Source organism: Cyrtonyx montezumae, unplaced genomic scaffold (genome assembly GCF_038088225.1).
Source record: "Cyrtonyx montezumae isolate F1298 unplaced genomic scaffold, pur_monq_1.0 scaffold_7, whole genome shotgun sequence".
Classification (NCBI taxonomy): domain Eukaryota; kingdom Metazoa; phylum Chordata; class Aves; order Galliformes; family Odontophoridae; genus Cyrtonyx; species Cyrtonyx montezumae.
The window spans coordinates 25,922,306-25,943,437 of NW_027072078.1; the positions used below are offsets into that span (position 1 = coordinate 25,922,306).

Here is a 21,132-nt window from a genome sequence, read left to right on the forward strand (position 1 = left end):
CCAAAGATGCTTAAAAGTGTCTTGATTACTACATCTGTACAAGAATCAACTCATTCATCACTGCAAGCCACCCCAGGCTGGAAATCTCATCAATATTGAATAATTTAGGATGCTGAATCCCCTTTGATTTAGCCACCCATATCACCTGCTCTGAACAGTGGGAATCTCCCCCAAAATGTCATAGAATCATAGGATAAAGACCACTAAGATCATCTAGCCCAACCATCAACCCGTGCCATGTTCTCAGGGCCCTGACAGCAGTTGACAGAGGTGCATTCCCCATGTGGTTCCCAGCTGGAGCTTTGTCTCACCAGCATCAAGGGACTGAGGAAAGTAACAGGGAAGTGGGTGGGTAGAGAACAAATGTGTCAAACTCAATAAAGAGCCTCTTTATTTTCAAGTGCATTATCATCTATGAACATCACTTATTAAAAGCCTTTCATTTATAAAGTCTTTAAAGCTTAGTTTAATAACCTGCAATCATTACTTGAATCACAAAATTTGCTTTTTATTATATTGTGTAAATGAAGCACTGTGGCATTTAACGTAAATTATTTTTTTCCTCTCACTCCTTTATCACTGTTTTTAAAGCCATTGCAATCAGGTGCTTTTCTCAACTTACCCTAAAAATACAGAGCACAATATCTATGGCCCAAAGTAATGCTGTTCCTGGGGTCTGAGTAAAGATAATAAGCCACCCTTTTCCACGTACTTGCTGCCAAGATGCCCAAATGGACTGTACATTGTCTCTCTCCTGGCTCAGGCTCAAGGTTCCCATATGTCCAGGAAATATCACAGAATGGCTTGGGTTGGAAGGGACCTTAAAGATCATTGCACTCCAATACCATTGGATGGTTGCCCCTCACCAGATCAGACCGCCCAGGGCCCCACATAACATGACCACTGCTCTCTGGGCAGCCTGAGACAGTCCTCAGAGTGAAAAAGGAGTTTTTTCATTATTAACATGCTTATCTCCAAGAGATTTTCCTTTCTCATCAAAGTAAAAATTCTGAGATGGAAATGATATAGGTGCAAACTGAGAACCCAACACCACTGATGGCATCTCCTAGTGTTACAGAAGGCACGATGGTAACAAACCACCAGTCAGATTTGTGACTGGGGAACTGGTCAAGAACCCAGGACAGCAAGAAAGATGTTTGTCGGTTCACCAATGGAGGACTTCCCTATTTCACTGAGCTGCCAGAATGCAACCCACCTGGACAGAAGTCACAGAAATGCTTATCAAACCCAAGCTAGTCCACATCATGCCTGCTTCTGTCAGTACCTCCTGCTCCAAAATTACACCTCTGAAGCCCTGGTGGGACTCTGTGGCAGCAGTTCACCTGCCCTCCACTGACACCAATCCTTCTCTGAGACAAACCAAAAACATTAGAACACCTGGAGTAAAACCAGAAGGCAAAACAGAACAGAAGGAAAATTAAACACTGGAATCTGGTCCAAAACTGCAAAGCTGAGAGATGCAGATCCAAAATCTGAAGCAGTTCTAATCAGGGTTTTGGTTCTGGCTCATCTGTAATTAAAATGAAGTACAAATCTGCCTGAGACAGTCAACAATCTCAGCTGTTTTTGAGATCTGGCTTTCATTAATTTCATTAACATCTTAAATGCATTCTTATTGCTTGTTCTTATGCTGAAGAGCAAGTGAAATAACAACACACCGTGAACCAGTTTATCTTTGTCTTTGCAGAGGAGCAGATGTGGTACCAGTCTCAGGGGCAAGCAGGCCCTCTGCATGGAAAACATCAGCAAAAGGAGCTGTGAGTATGGAAATCTTCAGCCTGGGAAATAAATAAATTGAAGCCAACACTTTCATCCATGCCTCAAGCTCTTTGGGGAATGGCACCTGCTTTACTAGCATTCATTGGTGTGACAATCTCAAGCTGTAATATGTCATTCTTCTTTCAGAGAAATAGTCCAAAAGGTAGAAATCCTATTGAGCCATCCACGCCTGAACTGGGACAGCCCCTGCCAGAAGAGGCATTGCCAAATTGCAGCCACTGAAGGCAAACCCAAGGAGGCTGGAGGGAAGGGAAGCCACTTTTGATGTACATGGTTCGTCAGGGCATGGAGGCTCTGGACAAGCTTTTGATTGACTTTCACTTGATCAAAATTCTTTTTCCAAACTTCATCTCTCATCCAGAGGGAGATGAGTTACCAGTGGAGCGAGCTAGAGGGTGCTGCAATATGCTGGGGTCATGGGCTTGGACTGTGCAGTCCTGCTGTGTGGAAACTCCTGGAATAAATTAACTGCTGAGGCTGCAAGGATGCTGATTTGCTCTGCTTGGTATAAGCAGATATTCTGCTACAAGGGAGATGACACTTCCTCAGACCTGTCAACCTCCAGTGTTTACATCCACTGGCATGATCCATAACAAAAAAAAAAGATGAAAGAACAAAACTTGCTCTGAGTACAGCTCTAGTGTCACAAATGAAAATTCATTTTAATTAAGCCAACTTGCACGCATTATAATCTGCCCATAAAACTTAGTATTACCCAAAAATCCCATCAAATGCATATTTTCCTCTGTGATTTATTTGTGCCACTGTGAGATGGGAAAAAAGCACACAAAGCAGTGGGAGCGGCAGGCTGAAGTAAACAGTGTGTCAGAATATGCAAGACAAGGGAAGGATGCAAAGGAGAGAGAGAGATGGAGGGGACAAACTCCATGGCTGGAAACTTGTTGAGTGTTTAGAGCCAAAGAAGACTGGAAAGCTCAGAGAGGAATTTCTACACATAACCTACTGACTCTGCCTTATTTCCACTCCCAGCATTGCTTCCATTTAGCAAGTGGATGAAAAAATCGTTCTGGGGATAGAAGGAGGATTAGATTTGTGGTTTGAAAGGTCATTGCCTAAAACGAGCCCTGCAGAGAGCAGAAGGGAGCCCTGCAGTTGGTCAGCTCAGCGTATCCCACACTTTGAGGAGCCTGGCAGTGAGGTAATCCCCCAGGAATGTGTGCGCGGTTGGATGGCTGTGAAAAGAGAGCGGTCAGCTACCAAAGCTCAGTGCTGAATATTCACGTCACACACACACAATCATTTTTCTTGTTAAGTGTAGAGAAGAATGGGAACATTATAAATGCGGTATCTTTTTTGGCTTCAAGTTTAGCTGCTTTACAAAGATCTGCTCCCTCCCGCTCCCCCCTCCACCAGCTGTACTCCACCTCCATCCCTGAACCAAATGTGTGAAGTTGTAACCACATAAAAAACAAGGGGAAATGAAACCTAATGGAACTTACGGCAAAGAATGACAAGCTTACAAGAGAATGATGCAGCAAATTGGGATAAGTATTTAAAATTCACTTGTCTGTATGAAAATGGCACCTTACTGAATGCATAACACCCTGCTTGGGTTATATACACATCCACAACCATGTCATATTACCCAAAGCAACTGTTTACCTCTCTACATGCTAAAGAGTCATTGCAGCCACAGCAGATTAAATTTGCTTTATCAATGCCCTGGCAACTGAAAATATCTCTACCCCCCCCAGGCACTTCACAATATGTTGTAGTGAGACAGAAGGGAGGATCAGGTGTCCATGCCCAAAACTCAGACACCTCAGCAGAAAGTCTCCCACTTGTTTTGTCAAATTTTGGATTAAGCTCCAATCAATAGAAAAATAAAATAATTTAAAAAAAGCATTACAGTATTTATAAGACTAAACAGATACATTCCTTTTTTTCTTTTCTTTTTTTTTGTCTGCTTCAAACCCCTCCCCCACACTAGCATTATTTCTGCTCCATTCCATCTGAGTCTCTTCATCCCATACTTTGCCCAGGAATCTCATTCTTGTGCAGTTTCCCCACACAGAAGCAGGACAGCAACTGGATAGAAATCATTTCCAAATTAATGACATCTACAAGAGAAGAGAGAACTAGACCAATCATGCCTTCCCTTTGAAAATACTACTTTTTCCATTTTCTCAAAGAGCTGTACATACTTGTACTCACAAGGCTACACTGAATTTCTAGGTCAGTAAACTCCTGATTATGATTAGCTTGAATGACGTATTGAAGCACCAATCTCTCATCTCTTATGGGAAACAACCAGTTCAAAAATAATTCTTGACCCATTCTGATACCTTTAAACTCATGTTTGACAAAAAGAGAGGAGGAGTGGGACAAAAGCTGCCAATCCACTTCAAAATTTCTACACATTCCTGGGTAAGCAAAACCTAAAAAAACTTCTTGTATGTTTCTCAGAGAGATGAAAACCCATTGGGAACAAGCCCTCTGGATCTAAGCAGAAGACTCAAACAGGTCCTCTGTGTCAGAGACCAGAACACAGATTTACTGCAAATGTATTAAAATTTTTATCCTTCAGTCTCTAAACATGTCTTTATAGCTGTAACTAACTCCAGCACAGAGGTCTACAGCAAGACACAGCACTGAGTAAGGTTGTGGATGCTGCCACATTTCTCCCTCAAAAGATAATGAGCTCTCCACAGATATTAACTGACCAAGCCTGACAAATCTGTGTTGCTTTAAATCAAAGCCCTGCAATTCACCAGTGGGAGAAGTGAAATACAGCACAGTTAAGGGACTTCCTATGGTTCTTCTACAAATCTGTGACTGTAAGGTACAATTCTTTAACTACTGTGGAACTTAACTCATATTCAAGATCATATCAAAATTTTATCTCGAAGCACTTCTTAACAGGATGTGAATGGCCCACTTCATAAAGGAGGACCCCTCTTTCGCATGATGTTAATGAAGGTTATTAACTCCCATGGACAAAAGGTGCTTGCAGGTCTTCTATCATTACCCTTGTGATGACAGCTAAGCCTGCTCATGGTTCGACTCTGAGCAAGGCTGCCCCCACTGGAATTAATGCAGAAGGTCCATAGCCCACGCAAGACATCCAGGAAGCTGATTTAAGAAAAGTCCGCGACATTACTTTTATTGTTTCCAAACCGATGCAGTTGCACATGTTTGGAAGGAGACAATCATGGGCTGTGGTTAAAAAAAATAGCACTACTAAAAAGTTATTTTCCTTTCAAATATCTCACCAAGTTCATTAATACCTTCTGCTGCTGGTGAAATGATCCCCCATTAACATTTCAATTTATTATTGCTGTTCCATTAATGAGACCACAAAAAATGGAAATGAAGCCTATAAATATGCTAAGAGTTAAGTCAGGAATCGTAACAGTGTGCGCACTTTATGAGTAATATCTCCATACTACTAGCATTCAAAACTGCAAGGAAGGATGGCTCTGGATTAGCAAACAAAACCCCAAAAAGCCCAAACAAAATAACACCATAATTCAAACCCCAAAAAGCCCAAATGAAAAAACACCATAATTCCTGAAACTCTACACTGAGGTCTCAGCAGAGTCAACTTGGTCTTAAACCCTGCTGCAGCAGATGGACGAACTTCGTGCAGTTCTCTGTTGAAATGTGACTGGGGAGTGAGTTTCTCAGTGAAGGTCACTGGGACTGTTAAACCCCAAAGTAAACTCTCTGGGAGGAAGGATTTCTGTCTGCATTCTTTGTTAAAATTAATTTAATTAATTTGTAAAAATTAATTAAAATAAAATTGTGTCTAATTGCCACCACCTCACCCAGTACTGGGGGAACTGATCCCCTAGGTACTACACCTCAGGTCCTGCAGGCAGGAGGGCAGGCTACAGAGTACAGAGCACCATTAAGATTCCTTTAAGAAATACATTTAATGCCAGGTAGCCTTTAAATCCATCAGGCTCCCACAGTTCCTCTGGTGATCTGTTCTCCATACAGCTGTGAGTATTCTCCACGGTCAAGAAAAATTCCTTATGCAAATGGCAACTCGCATTTTCAATTATTAATATTTCACTTCTTGTCTTCCAAACTTTTTCAGAAAAGGAAGAAAGCTTGTTCCCCTGGGAACAAAAACACCGAACACGGTGCCTTGCTGAGCCATGAAAGAAACAGTCCCTTCAGCACAGCGATGTCATATCACGTAGCAACATTTTTTGTTTCTACATTTTACTTCTCTCTAGTGATTAAAAATGATCGACCCTACCCTGTTCTCTGTTCATAGCTGACAGCACAAGGCTTATGCTAAGGGAAACGTGTAGTCACACAAACACGAGCAGTATCATCTTGCAAGGAACAAACTTATAATTATTACATTGATTTTATAATTTATTTTCCAGGAAGCTCAGATTTCATGGCAGGAATTGACTTTGTGCTGGGTCCCACTACATCAGCCAGCAGAGAACACTGCACTTTGCTCAGCTTTTAAGCACTAACAGCAGAAATGATCTAAATTAGTCAGTTTGCCATGGCAGTAATAGAAGGCTTAGAAGAAAAAAAAAAAAAAAAGAAAAAAAAATCCTCAGACACCTTCTGATGAATTAAAATGAAAACTTAAAAAGCTAACTATTTAATGAGAGCACAGACCATTTCAATAAGTCTAGTTATTTGATAAGCAGACTGCCACCATCAGCCTTTTATCATCTGTGGAAATGCATGATGGAGCTTCCCTGTTTACTCATGATTTCAAACCTTTTCCTTCTGATCAACATTAGCATTTCTGCTCCAGTGCCTGTAATGACACCAGTGCTAGCAGCTTGCCCCAGTCCCACCTTTCAGAGCCAGCCTGAGCACTGACAGCCCGGCACAGCTCAGTGGCACATACATATGGCACACAGACGGGGTGGTTTGAGGCTGTTAAATGTACTTCCTCTTCTGAGTTTGCCTAAAGGGAAGGAAACCGGCCCCTGCTGAGAGTGTACGTACATAAAGCTGTAACAAGTGTTTAATTTTAGCTGATCTGAAGGAGAATTAGTCTGTGCATTCTGCACTGCCAGTTCCTACTGCAGCTGCTCAAATGAGGTGGCTTTGGAGTGTTGTTAATTCCCGTATTAATGGTCAGATCTCCTCACCGTTACTGAAACACAGGCTTTCAAGTGTGTTTCATCCTTTCTTTCCCACATCTCTTTCAGTTCTTCCATTATAAGCAGATAAAGTCATTATTTGGCTGAAAAGGACCTCAGTCCAACACGTACTTTATCTAGCTTTATGATTCAGTTACACATTTTTTTAGTTCTGTGTAAACAAAGCTTGTTTCAATTAACACAAAAAGAAAGAAAGAACAAAAGAAAGAAAAGAATTAAAAATGTACAGCAAGTTCCAGGGAACCTGCTGAAATGGCTACTTTGTGTGTGTGCATTGCTTGTACTAAACCTGTTAGCAGCCACAGGAGGGAAAGCCTCCAATCTGATTTTTAAACTAAGCTGGTGAACACCATTTCACTCTCCATCGCAGCAGTTTTGAATGGATTATTTCTCTGCTACAGTTTGAGAAGGCAGTGCTGCCAGATGTTATGAACCTAAATCAATTTATGCAAAACATGAAGTATCACATCAAATTGTGTGTGTCTTACACTCTGTGCAGCCTCTCAGTCCCATGTCTAAGGCTTTGGTACTAAGTTTCGGGGTACCATTGAAGCAACCCCTCAAAAACTCCATGGAGGTCTAATTCCCCTTAAACTGGAGCAAAGCAAGAAGAAATTCATCAGCATCAGCTTTTCAGCACTAAACTTTAGCTCATTTGTGCTGGCTAAGGCTCTAACTCTATCTACAGATTGGAAGATGCTAAGGAAGGACTATTTTTATATGCTTTAACATATATAAAACATGTGATTGAAATGTAGGCAGAGATTCATCTCACCCTACTTTATTCACCTGCATGCTTGGCTAAGCAAGGCAGTGAGGCACTCAGCACGTCAGCAGGATGGGATCAGCACTGCCAAGGGTCAGCTCCATTGCCCACACGAACCCCTTCTGGTGAGCCACTCTCTGGAGATGCTCATCTCCTCCCCTGACTATACACCAAAACCACATTAAGATAGATCATCCAGAACAGCTGTAATAAAAGAATCTTACCATTATGCAAAATTCTGATCCTTCTCTTTTTCCCCCCCCCATACTATTTTTATGCCATTATGAACCCACCAACTTCTGCAAGGATATTCATAAAATTCAGAGCCATTTGGTGGGAACGCTTGATCTAAAGTCATGCTCAACTGGACTGAAAGCTGCTGAATACACTGAATTAAAGAGTCCAACTTCTACAGAAAACATGCTCAAAAGGTAATGGCCTTGCAGATCACCCTTTACATATGGCCTTTCATTTTTTTTTTTTGTCCAGGTTATGCCTGGATGAACCCAGTACTGATGAAAGTGGTTCTTCCAGTCCCAGCTATCCCAAGTTTGGTCTGACACAAAACAATGGAGAAATACAAGGGGCTGCACAAGCCCTCGTCATGAGATGAACTACCCTGGTTGTGGAACAAAGGCAGATATTATTCACTCTTCACTGCATCACTTCCAGCAAATTTTGCTGGAGATTTTGAAAGCTAATAAGTTGTCTGCTTCTGTTTCAGGCTTCAGCAGTGTCAAGCTTGTATACAGAGAGGCATATGGAAACAGTATCTGATCTAAAGCTAGAAACAAAAGAGCTTATTTTCCCTGATCTGGCAAAGAATCCAGTAAGCCTCTTGGGCACATAGTTGAAACCCCAATAAGGACAGTAAAACCCTTCCTGGAATTGCAGGATCAGGAAGAAAGCAAGAAAGAAGAGGAAAAGGAGTTGTTAAAATTGAGTGTGCTTGAGGAGAGCTTTAATCAAAGGCAATGCGTGGATGCTTGGCAGACACTCCAGCCTCTCTAGCAGAGAATTGCTCGGATACATAGGGCAGGGAACTGTGACTGAGGCTGCTCCTGTTCTTGTCCCAGTCTGCAAAACGGTGAGAACTCCTTATGAACAAAACTTAGGAGATGAGAGCTGGGTCTATCGGCAGCATCTCCAGGCATGCAGCTCCCCAGGGAGACCAGTAGGGGTTTCCCTGCCAAAAGGCTGGAGGACAGAGCCCAGAGGCGTGGGACGATGCTGTATAAGGATGAGGAGATGACTTCATGCCCTTTACCTATCTCTGGAACAATGCAAAGTAATTCCCAAGTTTCTTGCTGCAAAGCAGAGCTCAGATATATTAGTTCTTTACAAACACAGACATTTCATTAGAGAGAATCAAGAGAAGTCGTGCCTTTGTTTTGCCCTTAATAACAAAAAAGGTGTCCCACAAAACAAACAAAATCCCTCCTTTTTTCATTAACTGCAAATGTACTGCTTCGACTAAGGGCCATGCTTTCATTTTGCTCCAGTTTGGTAAATGCCTTCTGCTCCCACCCCTCCTCTCCTCTCCCATACCTGAGGAATGTGGCTGCCTCCAGAAAAACCCAAAAAGAGAGAGAGGAAAAAAAAAAAAAAAAAGTTGGCTCATGTGGTCCAGAAATAATAAAATAAAAAAAAAAGAGACACCGCATGCCTTGTCCCTTGTGGCTCTGAGACTTGGAGCCAAATCAAGGCCAGGAGAACAGAATATTGCTCTTTGTGAGACATAAATAAATAAATAAAGGAGCACTCCCTCTTACCCTTCGGAATAGGATTTCTAAGGAGGAAGAAATTCCCCGTGGAGTTTATTATGTGCAGATGGGAAGTGTGCCTCCTAGGGAACCGCAGTGGGGGTAGTTTTCCCCTTGCTGATTTCTTCCTTACCTCTCCATCACTTCTTTATTCATTCTGTAATCTCCCTCCCCTCTGCTCTGCAATAAGCGAAGCCACACAATGGAACGTGCAGGTAACTCTGGCTTCAGCCTCTCACAGCTACACAGCATCTCTCCTTTCCTATATAAACGATCAGTGTGTGGCCTGGGTTTCATTTGCAACTGTAAATGAAACAGGCCTACAACTGTGTTCATAATCCTCCTTAATTGAATTTCTGTGACAAAACCCAGACAAAATTATTGCCCTCAAGTTAACAGTTTGCGCAAAGTAGCCAAGGGTTCCTGGGAAGCTTTAAAACAAATGCAAGACAAAACTGGAGACCACAAAGCAGTTGTTTGGTGTTGGTACCACTTGTTTGAATGGGGGGAGGTTTAAATAAAAGAACAAGGTCATTTTAATATGAAGGACAGCCTAGGAATCCAGCAAAAGTCAAAAAGGTGAGAATTAAATAAGTGTCGGAAGAGCTTGGGTGCAAACCAGCTGACACTACACAAAGAACAGCTACTGGAAGGAGGCGTAAGGCTGCTGGGACTTTGGAAAGGGAAGCATAATTCCCAGCTTGGCCAATGGAGATATTTCCACCTATCCAGCAGGACCTGAAGCAACTGTATGGTTTGCATTGAAGCTCACACCCCATTGGAACGGTTCTCTCCTTTAAAGTCATCCATTTCATCACTTCCTTCAACTTGATCATAGGTTACATGGTGAACATACAGAGCACTGACAACGATGTCAGCCTGCCAGTAAAATGCCTACACTTATTTTTAAAATGTGAGAAGCACCACTAAATGGAAGCAGGGAAGCAAAGAGGGCACTGCCCTGGAGGGCACACCCACTGATTGCAGAAGAGAAGAATTAAAACCAACTGTATTACTGAGAATCAGCATTTGTTATTCTTTCAATTGATGCAGATGTTTTTAGGAGGATTGGCCAAAGCTTGTGTGAACTGAGATGCCTGTTTGTAGGAGCTAATTCTGTGTAATATACCACGTACTTGGACATACACCCTTTTTTAACCCTGAAGTACCATGTTTTAGTCATCACTAAAGGAATCCAGCCAAGTTTACTTTACAAGGACCAAAGCAGAATCTTCATCCCTCAATTAACACAGACCTGATAGAAGCAGGGAAAACCATGTCATCCTAGGCAGTGCCTGCCCGGGATACACCCCACATGTTCTCAAAAGTTAATATCCTCTGCAATTTAAGCAGAGGGCAAGGCTACAAGGGAACAGAGAAGGCTGAAGTAATGGAAAGAGAAATCCCATCATTTCTCAGCATGCGCCCATGTCTTGTGTCCCTGGTGCTCCCAAGGCAGAGTCAATGGAAATGTAGTGGTAGAGGAGGCTGGAGGTGCCTCACACAAAATTCCCTCCGATTTAATTACTAAGGATGGAGGTAAACGTTCTTAGAAGTAATTAAATGAGCAATACTATTCAGAGAAAGGCAGGCAGAGACCCAACCTCATTTCCACAGACATCCACACAGCTTCAGGACAGCTTGCCCCATCCCCACTCTTGCTCCCGAATCAAAGCCACCACTATGAGGGGTTGCAGGAGAGGATTCCTACAGCAGTGCGTCAGCACTCAGGCCCTACTGCCTTCCTCAATACCCCTGCTGCTCCATACATTCCAGCAACTGCATTAACCTGCTTTTGAGACATTTCTCACTAGCCCTTGGGCCTGTGCCACTTCAAGCAACTTTTCAGGAACACCTTTTCATAGCTTGCAAGCTCTGGTTTTCCTCAGACCACAAGCAAACCTCTCTAAGCAGCACCAGGGAAAAGCGAGACTGAAATAAGATGTGCATGCATATGCACGCAGCCCCTGCATGCATACAGAAAAAGGCACGAGGGGATAAATTCATTGCAGTGCTTGCCACCAGTGGCAGAGGAAAGAAAAGGCAACATTTCTGAGGGTGATGAAATATTTCAAGAAAAAGCAATATATTTTTATGTACTTGTAAAATCCGTTGGCAGTGACTTTTCTGGTTAATTGGTTTCATCTTATTAAACTAAAACCCATTTGAAAAACCCAGATATATTCAAGCAGAAGCTCAATTCCTGCACCAAAAACCAATACAGTCTTTCGAGGAAGAAAATTAAGCAATGTAAACCAGTTTCCATTAGTCTGAAAGCACAGCACTCGCTGTACGTAAGAGAAATGAAATGGAGTGCTTGACTTTTCTAAAAATGCACTTTGGAAAAATCACAGTACTCATTTCCCTCAAAACTGCAGCCCTCTTCTTCTTCATCTCTGTGAAAACTGATAAAAGTTCTGGCCCAATTAGGCTGTGATTTATAAATCAGCCTTCTACTATCTCTCCCTGCACTTGTCACGTTCAATTTCTTCCCCCTTATTAGACAACTCTCCTCCTCACTAAATAGTCCCTCTGTCTAACTTGCCAAAGAGCTGCCAATGGGCCCCTCATTTTACAGAAGAATAGACCCTGCTTTTCGAACAGGAATGGGCCCCTAATGTACCATGGACACAGCACAGTGAAGCATGGTAATTTGCCTGTGTTAATGATGCTACTTCACAATGATCGGGAAAACAAAAATCTTTAATAGCTAAATGACACCCCATCCTTCTGCAGCCTGTTGAATTCAAAACCAGTGGAAATGAAACTTGATGTCCTATAAGAGCTGAGCTCAGAGCCACAATCTTTTTCTTTTTTTTTTTTATCTCCCCTCCAAATTCCCAATCTGCATAGAATAATTACTGCATGGGTGGTTTGGTACCAGGAGAACATTAAAAAAAAAAAAAGCCAAGGATTTTGAAATGTTTCAACGGTTTAAAAGGAAAGAATATTTGGAGTTAAGAAAAAATTGACAACATACGTAAATATTTTTTGAAATGGTGTATGTGTGCATTATTCTCACTTCACAGTTATTCTGCTCTGCAGGAAGGATTCGTGCAAAATACCACTCTTTTTAAAGGTGAAAAGGGGAAGTGATTGTGGGAAGGACAGAGGGGCAAGTCTGCATGTGCCATCACTTAATTCAGCAAAGCACTGAGCTCTTGAGTGCCAAATCAACCCTAAAAAAAGCTTTCATCCCCGGTCCTCATCAGAAGCTTTTCAGTTCTTACAGTTGGGTTTCCCAGGCTGCCTTGATAGGCAAACACTGACTGCTTTGGCCAGCCAAAGCCTGGTTGCTCTAAGAAGTCAGTCTTCAAACACAGCACATTAAGCTACACAAAGGGAGAAACTCTGCTCTCATATTTGGCCAAACACAGCAGGCAGAACTGCACTGACTTTGATGACATTGTTTGGCGTGCACCAGAAGGAACCAGGTATCATAAGCAATCGTATGCTGCATGTTTGGTAATCTTTTGGCGCTGCTGAGAGATCGGAGAATAGCCTTACATATAAGTTCATGAAAAAGGATGTACTAATGTAGTTGACAGTACAGCTCATAGTTGACAACATAGCTCATATTAGTCAATGCCAGGCTACTAAGGCAGTTTCCAATGACAGCTTCCAGTTGGCCAGTTGCAGTCTCACAGATTCTGTAGCTGTGTGATTGGCATGCTTCACACTTCTCTTGTCCAAAACTTCCCCTTCTGGTACAACTGTGTAGAACAGGAGTGGAACTTGAGTTCAGCAGGCTGCATCAAGGCAGAACTGATTAGAAATGAGAACCAAGCCATTTTGTCACCACATTTATCCACAAATTCTTCAAGTCATGAGGTCCCACGTTTCACAAAACCTGAGATGAGTTTCTTACTGCAATTAAGTGATTGCTTCCGCTATAGAGTGTTTGGTGGTCATTTTAAAGATGATTCACCTTACAGTTCATCAGTTGATTGCTTTATTGTCTTATGAAATTAAATGCTTCCCACAGGAAAAGTTTAGCAACTGTGCCATTCATTTCTGTTCTGAAAAGAAGCACCTGAAGACTGTCTGCGTTTATTCAATCTAGAATGGCACTCAAGGAAAGTACTAAAATCTTTGAGACAATGCCACACACTGTACGTTAAAAATTCACCCAATTTTTGCATCCTGAAGCCTTTCTTTACTAGTGTGCCTGCTTCAATTAGAAATTGAAGATACATGTCCCAATGGCCAACTCAACATTTCCTCTGCAGTAAACATGGCTACAGTGTTGGCAGTGGAGTTTTGATTTGCTCATGATCCTTTCAGCATTTGATTTCCCTTAGGGGCCAAATGATTCATTGTAATTTTAAGCATTTTCTGGGTGAATAATTTTTATACTTCCCATCTTCAGTTCTTGTGGATCTTGCCAAGCTGAGACTACAACACTGAGCAGCCATTTACCAGCAAAGCGAAGGGTGACTCTTCAGAGATCTGAAGTTTGAGATCTGTCCAGGCAATCTCCCTCTGAAGTCAAGAGAGCCAAGGACAAACTTCCAGCTGTGACCCAGCACAGGTGCTTCTCTGGCAGGACAATGCTCAAAGCTCAATTTGAAAAAGGCATTCTTCCATTCCAGAGGCTGAGAGAAAAATAAGCCCTTCAACCTTGGGACAACGTTTAGGATAAGCAGCAAAACAGGCAGAGATGCTCTACTGGGAACTGCACTTCTTAAATGGGCCAGTACATGAAATCAAGAGATTTCTCCGTACTGGTATTGAGAAGCCATTCATTTATCCTGCCAGTGCCACCCCTCCTGCAGGGTAGCAGAAACACTGGAAGCAAAGACAGAGGGAGGTCGCAGAGTAGGTAAGCTGGCCACAGCCAGTTTTCACTGTGCCCAGGCAGATCCCCATGCTTCAAAGCCCTGGACCATTCAGGGATGACATAAAGAGTGACTTGCTGCCACGGCTACATATTCCTCTGCCATTGTTTATAGCCATCACAATGCCACAGAGAGAAGACCAGAAAGGCTGGAGGATCTGGAATAACAGTTTCATCTCCCAGTGTCTCTCTTGAAACCAAACTCGTAGTGTAAATGCTATTGCTCATGCACTGAGTTGCTAACACCACTCAGCCCAGTGGGATTGGTTCAAAGTCCTTGTCTTACCAACTTAAGTCACAAGAGTGACTTCCCCTCTAGGTTTCACAATCCAAGTGCACAGGTGCTATCATTACTTTCAATTATTCTAAAACTGTGGTATTTCTTTCCCTTTGCTACTTGACAGGCAGATACAGACATGCAGCTATTAAGTTCAAACCACAGTTCCTATCACTTTGTTTTATTATTCACTCTCCTTTTAGCATGAATTTTCCTTGGGCTTTCTCTTTTGATCTACTTGAGAAAAATGGCCTCCTCTATTGATTAAATTACAAATTCCAATGGCTGGTGATTGAGTTATATGATAACACCTGCCGAAAGCCATTGAGTACAATTGAAATAAAAGGAAAAATTAGCACTCTATTACAAATGGTTTGGATGTTGAGTAGCTGACTGAATTAAAAGGAGATTGAGCAGATCTGAGAGGACTGATGAGGAAAAACAATGCAGGATTCAGGGAAGTGCTACCAAAATCAACAGCTCACTAATTCACCTAAAGACCAGATGGAAACAGTTGAGGAAGAAAATGAAATCTTTTTCAATCATCCAGGAGTTCAGCCCCAGAATTGCACAAAAGCTTCCCTCTGTGGTAAGACCCGTCAGATACCCAACTCTGACACCAACTGACCAAAGGCCAACTAGGGCAGCAGCCCCTCTGTTTTAATCATTCAGCTTCTTGTAGACCTTTTTAATTAGTGCTATCACAAGCAAAATAAGGTTCTTGGCCTTTGTTCTGTGCCTGGGAACCAACTCCATGCCAGCTTTTGGTAATGTATCATTGCATTTCATTCACTGCTCATCTACTCTAATGAGGTCTTTTTATTTTTGCCTACTTGTGGCATTTCCAGCAATACTGACAGATGTCTTGGGCTTTCTTCCTGCAGATTAAACCACCATTATAGCAGCTCTTAAACAAGCCATTAACCCGATAAAGCGAAGTGTCTAAAATGACACTCCCTATTTTAGAACCATGTCATCTTCTATTCATTTTCTCACAAGCTCATTGCAAGGTAGAGTCTAGCAAAGCCTAACAAAAATCTAGAAAGAGTGTGAACACATTAGTTAAAGAAGGATTGCAAGCATTATATTATCAACTTACAGCCTCTGCATTACTGAAGTGTCATATCTGAAGTCAAGCACCAGGGAAAATCCTTAGTAACCTGTGGAAACATCAGGAAAAGAGCCATCAGTGGTTATTTCTAACTGTATCTTCTATCTGATGGAGGAGACAATTTAAGATCAAAATTTGACATTATTTTGGAAACAAAGTGTAACATATTTAAATTTAATCACAAAGTAGTGTAAAAATTGTTCTTTATGCTCATCTGAAGTCTACTTTAAAACTTGCTTCATCTGCAATTCTTTGTCTTCACATTTCCTTTCTGCAAAGATTCCAGCCCACAGATTTGCTAGCAGCAAATGTTTGTGGAAACAATAAATATTTTAACACACTCATTTTAACTTACAAATTGTGAAACCTCGTCTGCGCACTCCTGACCACTTCATCCTCATGGGAGAGATGAGGAACCGCTCCCATCCCAGCTTCCAGGCAAGATATTTGCACCAGTAAGAAAGGCAGGCTGTGAACACGCACCCTCTTTCCCACCACAGGGTTTTGAGTGGGGAGATGACCACCCACCTGCACCAGCCATCTCCCTGCCTCTTCACTAATCTCTACCTGAGTTTACTGCATGCTCTATTCTGTCAGCAGAACTATTCCCCAGCAAAATCAGATGCAGATTAATCAAGTCCTGTTTAAACCATACAAGTCAGCTCAGGTGCTGCAGCCAGCTGAAGCCCACACCATTTACCCACAGCAAGCCCCACAGGGCAGACAGTCAGCTGTGAGCAACAGCCCCACTCTTTAACACCATAGCAAAACACAAAATGAACAAATCTATTCAAGACGCATCTCAAAGGCTGTTTTCTTTATATTCACCTACCTGCCCTGTCCAAAACCCTCAATTCCACCCTAATAAGTTCTCTTTTCACTCTTGCAGCACCCAATGCTTACCCCGTGGCTGAGCTCTTGGTGCTAAGCTCCATGCAGTCCTTGGCTGTCTCTGCTCCCTGGAACTACCAGGCAAGAGATCAAGGAGCTGAACGTGTAGGCAGGGAAAAGACAGAGACAGCAAAAATCAGAGGACGCTTCTGCACAATGGTTTGTGAGCACAAATCCCACTCAGCCAGTAAGAAATGATTCACTGCGAACAGACTCTGACCCTGCTACCTATTATGCTCGACAGCCAATCTCACCGAAATCATTTATCTCGTTATTTACATGGCTTCCATCAGAGCAATGTCTGAGCATTCATGAACCAGATGGGTTTATCCACACCGTGCTCCTGAGAAGGAGTGCATGCTGTTAGCTCTACTGCACAGACAAGGAATGGAGGCACCAAAAATATAAAAGGGTTTTCCTGTGGACGCTGAGATGTGATCTGCCAGAACACTGCATCATGCCAGGGGGCTCCTGGGGTTAAGGTGCCATGCTCATGGACAGGCCATGGGCAGGCACATCACCACTTTGCTAAAGCTCATCTAAGCAATGGGTTCTTACTAGCATGAGCCTTGCAGAAGGGAAAAAGGAAAAGACACAACAATTGTAGCATCATCTGAAAAAAGCAAACTGCAGTAACAGAGGATCCTCTCGCCTGGTTCATTGGGAAGGCTGCAGCAATTGTTTTCTACACAAAGCCTCATTTATCACCTTTCCCTAATTGAGAAAATGCTCCCACAGCACCTTCCTGCAGTGTTCTAGGGCTGTGACACAGGTATGCACCCTCACATTTCCTTCCTTCTCCTACCAGTTTTCTCCTGTAGAAGCAATCCCAGGAGGTGGCTGAGGATGAGAAAGTTCCCATAGCTTCTGCCAGGGCTGAACCCTGAAGATGGGAAACCTGTAGGATGCCTTAGGATGACAGATTACTTAGCAAAAGGACTCAGCCTTTATTACCAGTTTTCTCTTGCTATTTAAAATGACAGCAGTGGAAACACTTTTACAGGTGGCAAGTTCAGAGCCCAGGTGGCAGTTCAGAGCCCATAATATCAGGTTGCAGAAAAATAAGATGCATCTGTGAGCTTGGACTTCTGGGACCTGTGGTGTCTTCTAAAGAGCAAACTGCCCGACAGCAGCAATTTAAGTTTGGTCGCCCACAGAACTTCTGGTCTGCAAACCACAAAACACTACCACATAACAGCTCCTTTCTGGCCAGAGAACAGAGGGTTCCCTAAACTCATCCTTTGATCTGCAAGAAACTGAGCATTCTCCTCAAATTACTTGTCAGGTTACCTCTCAAGTTACAACACGAAGCCATTCCTATCTCTCCATTACAGCAGCAGATAGACAGATGGGATCGTCTTCATCCTTTAGCACTCTGGAAGTTCCTCCCGCATTAATTTTAATGGGGTGCTCACAGCTCCTGCTCTGGTTAAAAGAATCAGACCTGCCAACTGCATTCAGTCAAAACCAGGGAAATCTCAGTTCTAAAAGTCTCTCTGCAGTGATGACATTGAGAAGAAGTAGGGTAAGAGAAGGAGAACAAGATAAGATCCTGCAGAGGAAGAGGGCAAAGTGCTTGCTGCCCTTCCCTACAAACCTTCAATCATCAGACTGGTGCTGCACCAGAGCCACCCCAGGAGCTGCATCTCTTCCCTCTGGTAACGATTCAAGCCCAAGGCAGGGAGTCGTTAAGGCCCTTTTGCAAATTAAAGGAATCCACTACTCCGGCGGATGGATGAAAACACATCGCCCAAGGTCCCTCGGGACACACACATCTGCAAACTGATCCCACACTGCCCCAAACCCAGCCTGCTGCCCTTCCCTCCAGCCCAGCCTAATTCTCTGAATTTCATGATGATTCAAAATTCTATTTTAAACCCCTACAGCTATGGGTGTGTGCAAGGAATTAAAGCTGAGCCAAGAAAATTTGAATTTAGCAGCTCGTGTTGGGATTTTCCTTATGTTCTTAGTAATAGTGAAAAATGGAGCCTGGCACAGCTTTCCCGGGCTTGCTGCTTGCTTACAAGCAAGGACTGCTATGGAGCAGGAAGAAATGGGCTCAGAAGAGCAGCTGCTGACATGTCCTGCTGCCTCCCATAGTAAGGGAAGCAGCATGGCATGACTGCCTGTGGAGATGGAAGGCAGCCATGAGAGCCAACAGAGCTCAGGGACCGTAGCTCTGGTTTACTAGGCAAACTGTGCTAAGCTCTTTAGGTAAGCTTTATTATTACAGATGGTATTGCTTGCCCTAGATCTAGTGACCAAAATGGGGTTACTCTCTGTAATCCTGCAGAGGCTGCTTATGAATCAGGGAATACTTCACCTCTGGACACATGGCACCAACAGATAACAATGTAAATGGTGCAGAGTTTTAACCATTAGTAAGTATTTGCTTGGCTCAGGATAAACAAAAATAGGGTCAGGAACTCTGGCCCAGAGTTAGAGGAGCCTCAATTTGGGGCAGCCAGATCAAGCTGCCCTCTACAGCGCTGTGCACATAGTCTATACATCACAGCAGCATGTAGGCTGGAGCTGCAAAGGTGGCAGTGGGCCACACTGGGGGAGCTGCAGGAGGAGCAGTCCTTTTGAAGAGCTGCAAGTGCAGCATTTGTCCCCACAGCCTCAGTGCTCCATCACTGAGCGTTCAGCATCCATCCCACAGAGCCACAGGGCAGGAAGGAAGAAGAAAAGGGCAGCGATGAGCACGCTGTGCCCCATCCCACCCTACTGCACTGGGTCAGCAGCTCACACAGGGACCTGGATGCTGCAGCCTGCCCAGAGGGACTCAAAGCAGCAGGGATGCAAGAGAACAGTCCTCATCTCCAGGTGCCTGCAGGCACCTGATACCTCCCATCACCACCAAAGTCACCAGGTCTTCTGAGGAACAGCAGCAGGATTGCTGTGAAACCAGTTTTGAAGGTGTCAGCTCCTGAACACGGCCAAGAAATAAAATCTGCTTCCATCCGAGGCTTTCCGCGTCTCTCAGGCATCCGAGGGATGTCCTTTATAAAGCATGAGATAAGTGCAGGCTTGTTTTTCAGACTGCATATCTGCACGGTTCCTTAGATACCACCAAGAGCCTAAAGGCAGGTCTTGGCATCCCGTCCCTTCTCATGCACTCCTTCAGAAAGTTAGCGCTGACTTTGACACTGACATGATGAGAAACAGGGAGGATCGGTGCCGTTCTGGGGAAGGTGCCAAGCCCTCCGTTAGCACCCCCACCCTGCTCAGAGCAAAACAAAGCAAAAAAAAAAAAAAAAACAGCCCTCCTGTTTGCTACTGATTAGGAAGCCGAATTAAAACTGATGAAGTGATTGGATGGAATCCAAAGCTGTTTATCTGCACATAAATCACAGACATGCTTTGCCCAGCCAGCATGGATTTACCGAGCTAGGGGAAAGACCTCTCATTCGGAATGCTGATTATTACAGCAATTAAAATATCAATGAGGCAAACATTTTGGGGAGGAAGCTGCTAAGGGGCTCCTGGAGAAACAACTCCATCAAATACGAATTCAAACAAGCTTCTGATTAAAAATAAAATAAAATTCAAGAAGTCAGTTTGCTTCTTCTTGCTAAGTATACGACGTTAGAAAAATCATATTCTAAAGGGAAAGAGATGCACATTAGTTAGCTGGACATGCTGAAGGAGATTACAAAGGAAGGCTGATACATATTTTATGATCACAAGGGAATAAAAAAAATTTAAGAGGGATGTACTGTCAAACCAGACACAGTGTTAATAGCCGAAGTATATGGCATTAAGAGCTGTTCTTCCCACAGCTATTAATGTAAACTGAAAATTGTGAGCAGGCTGCAGCAAAAGAAAATAAATCACACTTTTTTTCTTTTTTCTCCAGTATGAAAATATGTGTTAAACAAATCCCACCCCCAGTGTTCACTCTCTACATCCCAATTCCTGACAGCAGGACAGGGACTGCCATCACAGCAAGTCACAACTTCCAGAGAAGTGTGTCAAGGGACAAAGACATACTATTAATCGTGACTCATTTATTTACACATTTTTCCTACTTATCAGAGTGATTGGCCTGGAAATTATCTCCCCCTTTCCCTTTGAGTCCTGAGAAACTATTTAACATGGGAAGTGGCTGAGGGGGGCAAAGAGGGGAGAGCGCCGTGTAGCCAAGTTACACATCCCAGCTGGAATTTGGGATGATGTCTTGCAGCTCCAGCTCCTCCAGCCAAGTTTCATACAGGAAGCATGAGCACGCCAAGGGTGCAGTGAAACACACTGGAGCCAATAAAGAGCACTTGACTACATTAACACGCTTACACTATGGGTCCCATCACGAAACCCTCTGTCACCTTGCAACGTGTTTGCTTGTGAGGTAGCCAGCACCTTGCATGAGAAGGATCACAAGCCAAGAGAATCCTACTGCATGCATAAAGCACACAGGCAGGATTTGCCAGTGCAGGGCCCTTTCAGGAGTGGCAAATGTTGCTCATACATAAAGCTCAGATGGAAACAGCAGTCCTGCGGTCACTAGCAAGTTGAGGGGCACGCTGAATGGGCAGCAGAGCATCCCCATCCCTTATGGGTGTGTTTTCACCCACACACAACA

The 21,132-nt window shown here is 43.3% G+C and overlaps 1 protein-coding gene across 1 annotated transcript in view; it reads right to left on the minus strand.

Moving 5' to 3' along the window:
* SEMA5B (semaphorin 5B) overlaps positions 1-21,132 on the minus strand; it is a 249,948-nt gene that overhangs the window by 157,371 nt on the left and 71,445 nt on the right. Inside the window, exon 3 of the mRNA XM_065751192.1 lies at positions 15,648-15,708. The gene's annotated coding sequence lies outside the window, so the exon portion shown is untranslated. The remainder of the gene's footprint in view (positions 1-15,647; positions 15,709-21,132) is intronic.